The following is a 12,069-nucleotide window of genomic DNA, read 5'->3' as shown; positions in this document are numbered from 1 at the left end:
AGAGAAATCACTCCTAAATTTCATCTGGAACCAGAAGAGATCTACAATAGCAAAGGCAATTCTAAGCAGCAAAGACAAAGCAGGAGGCATCACAATCCCTGACTTGAAGTTATACTACAAAGCAACAGTAGTAAAATCAACATGGTATTGGAATCAAAACAGAGCCGAAGATCAATGGAATAGATTAGAAGATACAACCACAACTACAAACACATTCAACCACCTTATCTTTGATAAAGGAGCCAAGCAGGTTCACTGGAAGAACGACAGTCTCTTTAATAAATGGTGCTGGAAAAACTGGCTCTCCATTTACCGAAAACTAAGGCTAGACCCATGTCTATCACCATGTACTAAATTAAAATCTAAATGGGTCAAAGATCTGAATATTAAAACAGAAACGCTAAATCTATTCGAAGACAAATTGGGTAGAAACCTTGAAGACATAGGAGTAAGTAGAGAATTCATGAACAGGACTCAAACCACACGGGAAATACTTCCCAGAATCAATAACTGGGACCACTTCTTATTAAAAAGTTTCTGCATGTCAAAAGAAATCTCCAGCACAGTGAAAAGAAAACCCACATACTGGGAAAAGATTTTAGTGAACTCTCTCTCAGACAAGGGACTCTTGTCTAAAACATATAAAGAATTTTAAAAACTCAAACCCAAAAATTCAAAGATACAATGCAAAAATGGGCATTTGAGATGAATACGCACTTCTCAGATGAAGAAGTGCAAATGGCAAATAAATACATGAAAAAATGTTCATCATCATTGGTCATTAGAGAAATGCAAATTAAAACCACACTGAGATTCCATCTCACTCCTGAAAGAATGGGCAGGATCGAGAAAACCAACAACAACAAATGCTGGAGAGGCTGTGGGTAAAAAGGAACTCTCCTGCACTGTTGGTAGGCATGTAGACTGGTGCAGGCTTTGTGGAGGTCAGTCTGGAGATTTCTCAAAAAGCTGCAATTGGAAGTCCCATTTATTCCAGCTATTCCACTTCTAGGCATATTCCCAGAAGAACGGAAAGCATCATACCACAGTGATATATGTGCACCTATGTTTATAGCAGCACAATTTGTAATCGCCAGATCTTGGAAACAACCCAAGTGTCCATCAACTGAGGAATGGATTTAAAAAGTTGTGGTATTTCTATACAATGGAGTATTATTCAGCTTTGAAGAAGGATCACATTGAGATATTTATCAATAAATGGGCGCAGCTTGAGACCATACTCATAAGTGAAATAAACCAATCTCGCATGTATGAATACTGAATAGTTTCCCTAATGTAAGTAATGATTCCAATATATAAAAATATGTGGTAATCATGATTGCCCATTATGTGGCCTTGAAGCCTTATAAAATTTTCACTTATTAATTTGAAAGGCTTTATTCTGGGCTTCTTGATATGGAAATATTTGAAGCTACAGTATATGAAGTTTTATTCAAATATTTCAAGGAAAAAGACAGACACTATGGTAACTACTATTAAGTCAGGTTATTTGGTGGTGAAGCACTAGGTTGCTGAAACAGTCATGCTTTGACCTCTATTGTTATATTGTTATGTCCTGTTTTATCTCAATCTCTCCCTTATTCTTTAAAAAAATTATTTAGTTACTTCTTATGTTTGTTTTAATTAAGGGGAAAAATTTTAAAAATTATCAGGATATATAACAGTAACTTTTTTTGATTTCCTATTAACTTGTTTTGAAGTCCTGTAATACTCCCATGATCTTGTTTTGACTGATTAGACTCTGTTCCATTCTGTATGATAGTATCAAGTTTGAGGGTATAGGCAACTACTTTGAAGGCAATAATATTCACTAAGATGCCCGTTCTGGTTTAACTATTGTCTCCTTTGGAAGTCCTGTAATGTTTACAATGCCTAAGTTTTATTGGTCTTGTTCTCTACTGTTTTGTCCAACTTTATAATATCTAATGAGATAGACAATTCTCTTTAAGGAAACAAGAGACAACGTTGATAACCACTGTTGATAACCTTGTACTCTGTTCTACATCGTGTGCTATGTCTATCCTTGGTTTTGACTGACAGCTTTGTTTTGCCATATTTGACTTTATTCTCTCCCCCCAAAATAAGTAATAAGAACTAAGGAGTAATAAAACCCAAAATGTGTAAATTTTGTTGTAGAAAAAAAGGGGAAAAAAGAGCTCTAAAGGATACAACAGCAAATGTGTTTAGGGGTGTTAAATAGCTGACCATATTAATGTTTTTGGTTGCATCGTTGAACACAACTGTTTGCAGTCTCACTGTTTGAATGTCCACTTTGTATGCTTTGATACTGTGATTTGAGCAACTATCTCTAAGATGATAATATGTAATCTATTAACTGGTGATTTCTTACATTTTTTGTTTTGTTTTGTTTTTTGTAGTTCTGTATTACTTGTACCCTTACACCACTTTGTTTAGTTTTGTGTTTTTCTCTTTTTCCTTTTAAATAAAATTTTAAAAAAACAAAGCAGGTTTGCAGTATCCCATCTAGGACATAAGGGTAGGTTTCTTATATCTGGGTCCAGAGATATTCCATAAGAACTGAAGGCCACCAGAAGAAAAAAGTTGGGTGGGAACTGAGCAGGAAGCAGTTGAGACTGAGTACAGTAAAAACAAATACTGTAGAAAAGAGAAATGATTCGCCATGTTTGGAAATGTGAAACAAAACAACCTGCTCGCCTCTCTGGTAAGCATCCATGGCTCGAGCAAGTGGCAGCCACCCCTGGGAGAGAACCAGCCAGCATCTCCCAAGATCTGTGCCATGTTGGAACTTAGGGCACTGGGAAACAAAGCAATCCACTTGCCTCCCTGTTAGCAACCATGGCTCAGGAAAGTGTTGGCTGCTCCAGGTAGACAAACATCCAGCATCTCCCAAGATACATGCCATGTTGGAATTTAGGGTTGTGGGAAATCAAGCAACCCACTTTCCTTCCCAGTAAGCAGCCATGAGCCTACCACATGTGGGCTGAGATTCAAACATCCCATCCTCCCCCACATTAACAAATGGGAGCCAGAGGTCTGAGCATCTCTTGGGAGATGGACTGTATGCAATACAGTAAATAGGAGAGATTTCCTCCTTCTATCTCTTTGGAAGCAAATATTGTTATCACTGTTTTGCTTTGTATTGCTGTATTCAATATTCTGTTTTGAACATTCTATAATGTTCTGTATTTGGTTTTGCTATACCCAACTGAAAGAACAACTACTATGAAGATAGCGAGATATACTCTGGTACCTATTACTGTTATCCCCGTAAGCTGCTGTGACTTTCTGTGCCAATTTCACTGCATTGTCTCACCTGGTTTTGTTCTGTCTTGTTCTGTTGTATTTTACTACCTTCAAAATAATAAAGTTTTAAAAAAGATAAGAGAAATGATGATAAGTAATAATGCAAGTAAGGACAAGGGACCTGAAGACACAAGCTGGATATCAGGGAGAAAGTTCACTTTTCTTGTTTTGTATTAAGTATCAAGATGATCTGGCCTGCGGATCAATCTGTGGGGTATACCTGGAGGCAGAACGGGGATTAAATAAAGACTTAGGGGAGACAAAGAGAAATGGAAGCAAGTCGAGAGAATCCGATCAAGCCCCCTGTTTATTCCAGAAGTGATTACATCTTTTATAGGCCAAGGGCGGGAGGTGGGACAGGAAGAGACTATGGGGGTGAATACAACAGGGTCATTGTCATGTCTGGGTATGTGATGTAAGCAAGAGAGGATTATGGTTAATGTAGGCAGACGCAGTGCCCATAGGAGAGAGAGAGACAGGGAGGCAGCAATGGGGCTGTCGCTCAGCTCCCTACATCTCTTCCCTTTCTATATTATTTAATCAGGAGTATGGCAGGCCCTGCCGGACAGCGTCTGTCTTAGGTTAAGGACCTCATTGAATGAACCCAACCAGGCCTTACCTGTCATGGGCTTGCAGAACAGCAGTTGGTCCTGTGCCTTTCTTAGGTGGCCGTTGGAATTAGCATGCATGTCCTACTTGCCCATCTCTGACTGCCTCTCCATTGCCCCAGGGCAGTTAGACTGCATCGTCATATGGACCACTCATGGGAATTCCTTCCCGGTAGGTTTGTTGATCTGCCATTTCCAGCTGAAGATAGTGTACCTGAATGGGCTTTGCTATAAACGCATCTATACGGTTATTAATGAGCATCATAATCCTCTGAAAAATACAAAGACTCACAGAAAGGAGAAGCAATAGGGCAGCTAGGGGACCCAAAAGGGGTGCTAGGTAAGGGAAAAGCTCCCCACACACATACATATCGAGGAGAAGGGGTTGGCATCCATTTGTTGTGTCTCTGTTGGAGTCATTTTTTATGTCTTGGAGCTTGCCTCGCATAACACCGGACGCAGTCTATTTGGCTGGTTTATGTTCCTCCAGACCGAGAAGAGCCTCTTCTGCAGTCACAGGGGGTTCTGTGCATGGCTGTCAGCAGTTGTAGTCTGTTTGGCAGGGATCTAAATCCACCATGGGTGTGGTATGGCTCAAGGAGAAGGCTGAGTAGGCAGCATAAGGCTCCGGGGAGTTGTGTTACCTGTAAGAGAACACAGGGAATTGTGTCTCGGGAAATGACATTATTCCTGGGCATTGCCTGGGGTCTTTGAAGAACTGTCTACTTGTTTTACGAGGCACTCAGGTAACCTAGCCTCTCTGTCTTGTTGAGAGTAAACACACACTGAACCTCGTCCCTAGATAAGGACGAGGTCGGAGCCATTCCACATATTGGTTAGCGGGTCTCTCCATAGTACAGAAGCAAATTGCTTTTGTGCTTCAGTATGCCAAAAATGCATGGCTGCTGACTGTCCAGAAGCATCCAAATTTTAAAAATTAAGGATGAATAAGGCATGAGATAGAATATTTTTAGGTGTCCTTCTTGTGGAGTACCATTTTCTCTTTTTTATTTTATCAACAGTGAGTTTTAGGGAAAGATGTGCCCTTTCAACTATGCCTTGAACTTGAGAGTTATAAGGTATGCCTTTTATATGATCAATATTAAGATGTTGACAGAAATGAGCAAAGGCAGAACTAGCATACCCTGGACCATTATCAGTTTTTAATTGTTGTGGGCATCTCAAAACTGATAAGGTAGTTAACATATGGCTAATAACTTTTGGTAGCTCTGCCAGTCTGGGGAGAGGTATAAATGAAACCACTAAAGATATTTATAGTTACATGAACATATTTAAGATTGCCAAGCTCAGGAATGTGGATGACATCCATTTGCCATAATGCATTGAGGACAAGTCCTCTAGGATTAACCCCAAAATGTGGAACTAGGAGGTGCATGGCACAAGAAAGGCAATTTTTTAGTATCTGTCTGGCTTGTTTTGTAGTGATCTTAATACAGAATTACGGTAAGAAATCAACAGTTGATAAGTTACATATTGTCATCCTAGAAATAGCTGTCCAGGTTACAAAATCAAAGCATGCAAAGTGACAAACAGTGACATTTCCAACAGTTCTGCTCAATGATCCAACAAAAACTTAGTAATATGGTTATCAGTCCTGTACACTTGTTTTTTATCTCAAAGAGGGCAAGACCAAACATATCAAAACAGAACAAAACAGTTTTTTTTAAAAGATTTAAATACAGATTTTAAAGCAAGTCCACTAGAGATCTTTACTGTCCGTCCAATTGTCTCTAGTTTCCTCCAAACAGTTGTCCCCATCTTTATGCACATTAAATACACATTGCATATTATAGAACTAATCAAATCATTACAGGATGATGAAGGCTCCTTAGGTTTTTAAGATCTGACATTGGGGAAGACAATAATAACTATCATAGTGTCTCTCATTTTTTTCAGCAGCTGTCCCCATCCTTATATATGCTGAAATTAAACTTAAGAGACTAGACCAATATCACTCCAATCAGTTAAATGAGTCAAACTAATTGACATTGGAATCTCTATCTCTAGAGTCTTTTTTGTAAAATGACCAGTCTCTCTATAGGCAAAACAGTCCTGTTCATGCTTTTGAGACAAGAACTGTCCAACTGCAAACCCCTGCAAGGTAGCAGCCAGAGCAAAGGTGTATATATCCTGTTAGGCCTGTTCTATTTTTACGAAGTCTGATAGCGACCCGACAGACAGTGCCAGCACCTTTAAAAGCCCACTGTTCAACAAATTTAGTGCCTGCATCAGCGCGGCCAAATACTCCACTAGCAGAGGCAATCAAACAATTAACAAACTCTGAAAAGGGTTTATCTGGGCCTTGCTTAATGCTAGTGAGAGAGGAGCTCATATTATCTTTTGCAGGCAGCTTTCTCCATGCTCAAGTATCTGCTGTTTGAATTTGAGTGAAAAGTGTTGGATTAAACTCTTTTTGAGTTTCTCTGCATGCATAGGCATCTTTTACTACTGACATATTATGTCCCATCCATAATGCCATAAGTGCCAGCTTGTGTATAGTGCCTGGCGGTCTCTTTGCAATTTTTTGTACATTCTGATTTTTACAAAAGATTATCCCCACCTGATAAAGTCACTCAGGCCAATCTTTGCCAATCTGTAGGTATGAGCCAGCCATCAGTCAGACAATTTAAAACAGCAAGAATGAAAGCAGCTGTAAGGCCATATTAGGCAACCACTGTCTTTAATTCTTTTAAAGTTGCCACTGTGAATGGCATATGAGTCCTAATGACTTGTGGAGCTAGCAGTGTGGCATCCGCGCCGTCTTGTGACTATGCGGTGCCATCTTTGTTTCCATCACTGGAAACACAATTTTGGGGAGGGACTCATGCTGATGTGGAGCAAGTGAAGTAAACACCATTTTAAGAGCACCACAAGGCTTGCCAGAGGCAGGCACCATCTTAGGAGCACTATAAGGCCTTGTACAACTGTCTCCTCAATCTGGGGATCTGCATGCTGCTGGGCAAGCAGCTCAGAGATTAAATTCCAATATGCAAAGGTGGTCACCGGAACCTTGTCTGGACCAAAAACCCTATAATAATCTTTTAAAGCATCTCTTACTCTATTCCACCTCTTGGTATCTATAGAACCCTCTAGGGCAAACCTTATGGATAAATTGAAAATACTGCAATAATTCTTTTGTTCTAACCCTTACCCCTCTTGTCTTTCATGCCTTTATAAGGCATCCCACGAACACTTCATGTTCGCTCAATGCTTGACCCATGTCCAGGAAAGGGAATGGGGTCGCCATTCACTCACCACGACTTGAGCAGGATGTTGGGTAGTCGTCTGCGCAGGCCTCGGTACTTGATTTAATGTCCTGTTGCTTTTAGCTTTAATCTTTGATTCAGTTTGCTCAGTTCTCACCGTGGTCTCTGGTTCAATTTGCTTTCACTTTCAGTTTAAGCCGGCTGTCTTGAATGGCTCCCTTGTTGACTCCTCCATGCCAGGAGCCCCCATGCTGGGTGCCACTTGATCCAGCCTGCAGATCAATCCATGGGGTGTACCTGGAGGTGGAACGGGGATTAAATAAAGACATAGGGGAGACAAAGAGAGATGGAAGCAAGTCGAGAGAATCTGATCAAGCCCCCTGTTTATTCCAGAAGTGATTACATCTTTTATAGGCCAAGGGCGAGAGGTGGGACAGGAAGAGGCTACAGGGGTGAATACAACAGGGTCATCGTTACGTCCGGGTATGTGACGTAACCAGGAGAGGATTATGGTTAATGTAGGCAGACGCAGTGCCCATAGGAGAGAGGGAGACAGGGAGGCAGCAATGGGGCTGTCGCTTGGCTCCCTACACCAAGACTTAAGGAGACAAGTACAGTGGTCCCCTACACCAGTGGCCCCTAAACTTATTGCTCCCGGGAGCAGTTTTGTGGAAGACAGGGGATGGTTCTAGTGCACTGAATTACTTCTGTACTTTTCTCTTATTATTACACAAGCTGTTCTTAAGCAGACTCTGTGAAGGCCCTGAACTTGCTTTTTCATCTAGACAGAGGGTGATGGAAGACTATAACACCTCAGAAATAGTTTTGAGGTCTGAGCTACTCAATCTTGCATGGACATGCCAGGAGATGCACATGAATTGTCACTTACCACTCACAGAAATCTGCAAGCAACCATTTTCAGGCATGAAACATATCTGTGGAGCTGTGTGATCAAAATATCTGTTCTACAAAATATGAGTTAAATAATTGTGTGCAAGAAACATAAATACCAAGACTTTCATTTTACATCATACTGGAGTTAGTAATTACCACATGAGATCATCCACCCTTGACCAAAATCCCAGCAACATAGTCAAGCTTAAAGTATATTATTTTGTCATCATTATTATGCCTTAGAATTCTTTGCTTCACATAGGGGGCAAAGACAGTTGAAAGAAATGAATCAAGCTGATTCTAGTCCAAATTAGTTCTATTTTGATTTAAAAATTAGTTGGATCGGCAGAGGAGGAGCTGGGCGGATCTGGAGTGCCTGCATCAGCCCCTTCCTTTGTCTGGAGGACTGTGAATATCTCTGCAAGCAGAGATGGAAGGCAGGTTCCTGAGGCACCTCGACCTGTGGTGAGAGCTCAGCACACTCTGCCCAAATCTCAGACTGTTCCGGACCCCCCAGGCTTCTGGGCACAGTGAATGGAGCAGTGGGTTAGAGGCCACTACATCCGCCTCCCCATCCCGGCTGCACTTGGAGGTCTGCTGAGCTTCCAACGGGTGGGCAGGCCCACACTATCCCCCGAGCCCAGCCTGATTTGCTGTCGTGCCTAGCCATTGATGTGCAGAGGAGGAGCTGGGCGGATCTGGAGTGCCTGCATCAGCCCCTTCCTTTGTCTGGAGGACTGTGAATATCTCTGCAAGCAGGGAGGGATCACAGGCTCCTGAGGCACCGCGGCCTGTGGCGAGTAACCTAACCCGGCTGCGATTGAAGAGCTGTGGAGCTGCCAAGGGGCAGGTGGGCACACAGTGTCCCTGAGGCCCAGCTTGTCTGGAACTGCAGAGTTCTGAGCAGGCAGAGGAGGGCCATTGGTTCTGCAGGCCCAATGGCTTGGGGTAGCGTGGTGCCAGAGTCTCAGTAGCTGCAAACATAGAAGGGGATTTTCAACTGATCCTGAGGAAGCTTTCAAATAACACTTGAAACACAGAAATATAGGAAAATGACAAAACAAAAGACCAAATTACAACCTCAAACCTCCAGCCCATCTCAAGAAACCCTAGGAGGAATGTATTTAGAAGAAAATATATCCCATCCACCTCATATATCGGACACAATAGATACTGAAATTGACAAGCAACTCCAGGAAACTTTAAAGAAATTCAAACTCGAAATACTATCCCAGATAAAAGAAGAAATGATAAAAGAAATGAAAGAGATTCTAAATATATCTAAAGAAAACACAGATAAAAATTGGAGGTACTAAACAAAAAGATAGAATCCCTAGACGAGCAATATAAGAAACAAACAGAATACATAATGCAGATGCACAGAGATATACAGGAAATAAAAACTCCACTGAAAGTTGTAAAAACCGCCTTAATGAAAGTGAAGATAGAATTTCAGACCTTGAAGACAGGATTGCAGCTAGTGAACAGGAAAGGAAAGATCTTTTAAAAATAACAAGGAATCAGGAAACAACAATTCAACAACTGCAAGATGATGCAAAGAAGAATAACATAAGAATGATAGGGATTAATGAAAAAGAAGGAGACAACATAAAGGATATCAAGAGGATATTTAGAGAAGTAATAGCTGAAAATTTCCCAAGCATGAGATCAGAAACTGACATCAGGATCAGTGAAGCATATAGAACTCCAAATAGTCATAACCAAAATAAAACTACACCCAGACATATAATAATCACCATCCCAAAAATCCAACACAAGAATAGATTATTAAAAGCTGTCAGAGAGAAAAGACAGATCACTTATAAAGGAAAACCTATCAGAATCACAGCAGACTTCTCATCACAAACAATAAAGTCAAGAAGAGCATGGAGTGAAGTATTCCAGATCCTAAAGCAAAATGATTTCCAACCTAGACTGATATATCCTGCAAAACTATCATTCAAAATAGATGGTGAAATATGATACTTCCATGACAAAGAACAGCTGAAGAACTTCATGAACACCAAACCAACCCTGCAAAAAATATTGAAAGACAGTTTAGATACACAAAGGAAAAAACCACTAAGCCAAGCAAATAATTAAACAGAACAGAAAGATAAAGATGAAACAGCAGAGAGATAACATTCCTACAATTAACCAGCATTTAACAGTAATAACCATTAATGTAAATGGTCTCAACGCACCAATCAAAAGAAACAGACTAGCAGAATGGATCAAGAAACAAAATCCAACCATATGCTGTTTACAGGAAACCCATCTAACCCAGAAGGATACTCACAGACTGAAAGTCAAAGGATGGAAAACAATTCTTCATGCAGCAGGAATCCAAAAAAAGGCAGGAGTAGCCATTCTGTTTGCAGACAACGTAAACTTTAAACCAAAAATGACCATAAAGGACAAAGAAGGTCACTACATACTCGTAAGGGGAAAACTCCAAGAGGAAGAGATAACTATCTTAAATATATACGCACCAAACTCCAGAGCACCCAGTTATATAAAACAATTATTAACAGAAATGAAAACTCAAATTATCAGTAACACAATTGTAACAGGAGACCTTAAAACGCCATTGACACCAAGGGACAGATCAAGCAGACAGAAAATGAGCAAAGAAATAACAGAACAAAATCATACCTGTGAACAAATGGGTTTGATAGACATATACAGAATGTTCCACCCAACAACATCAGAATACACATTCTTCTCAGCAGTACATGGATCATTTTCTAAAATAGACCATATATTAGCTCACAGAACATACTTAAACAAGTGCAAAAGAGCTGAAATCATCCCTTGCATGTTATCGGATCATAGCACTCTGAAATTAGAAATTAATGATAAAAGATACTGCAAAAATCCCACAAACACATGGAAACTGAATAACACACTCTTGAGTAATCAGTGGGTCACAGAAGAAATTAAAGAAGAAATCAAACAATACCTAAAAGAAAATGAAAATGCAGATACAACTTACCGGAATTTGTGGGATGCAATGAAAGCTATCCTGAGAGGAAAATTTATTGCACTGAGTTCCCACATCAGGAAAACAGAACGAATACAAATAAATAACTTGATGCTACACCTCAAACAGCTAGAAAAAGAAGAGCAAGTCAAGCCCAAAGCCAAAAGAAGAGAGGACATTATAAAAATCAGAGCAGAAATCAATGCAATAGAGACTAAGAAAACAATCCAAAGAATCAACGAATCAAAGAGTTGGTTCTTTGAAAGAATAAATAAAATCGATAAGCCCCTAGCCAACCTTATTTTAAAAAGGGAAGAAAAAGCTCAAATTCATGCAATAAGAAATGAAAAAGGAGAAGTCACTACAGACCCAATAGAAATACAGAAGATCATCAACACCTATTTCGAAAACCTCTACTCTCAAAAGTTTGATAACACAGAAGAAATAGACAGATTCTTAGAAGCATATGAAGTGCCAAAGCTAGATCTAGAGGATGTAAAACTGTTGAATAACCCAATCTCTGTTAATGAAATTGAAAATGTAATTAAGTCCTTACCCACCAAGAAGAGCCCAGGCCCAGATGGATTCACTGCAGAATTCTACAAGAAATACAAAGAAGACCTAATGCCAACACTCCTCAAACTATTCAATGAAATTGAAAGGGAAGCAATCCTTCCTAAGTCATTCCTGGAAGCAAATATTACTCTAGTACCAAAACCTGAGAAAGACCCAACTAAAAAAGAGAACTATAGACCGATCTCCCTAATGAACACAGATGCAAAAATCCTCAATAAAATATTGGCAAATAGGATCCAGCAAATCATCAAGAAGATTATACACCATGACCAAGTGGGATTCATCCCAGGAATGCAAGGATGGTTCAACATACGCAAATCAATTAATGTAATCCACCATATCAATAAAGCCAAAAATAAGAATCACATGATCATTTCTATAGATGCAGAAAAAGCCTTCGATAAGGTCCAACATTTATTCATGATAAGAACTTTACAGAAAATTGGAATATATAGTCTTTACCTCAATATAATAA

The sequence above is a fragment of the Cavia porcellus genome, unplaced genomic scaffold, assembly GCF_034190915.1.
Source record: "Cavia porcellus strain 051 isolate PalLab524CR breed Dunkin Hartley unplaced genomic scaffold, mCavPor4.1 scaffold_32, whole genome shotgun sequence".
Lineage (NCBI taxonomy): Eukaryota > Metazoa > Chordata > Mammalia > Rodentia > Caviidae > Cavia > Cavia porcellus.
This window is presented reverse-complemented; position numbering follows the sequence as displayed.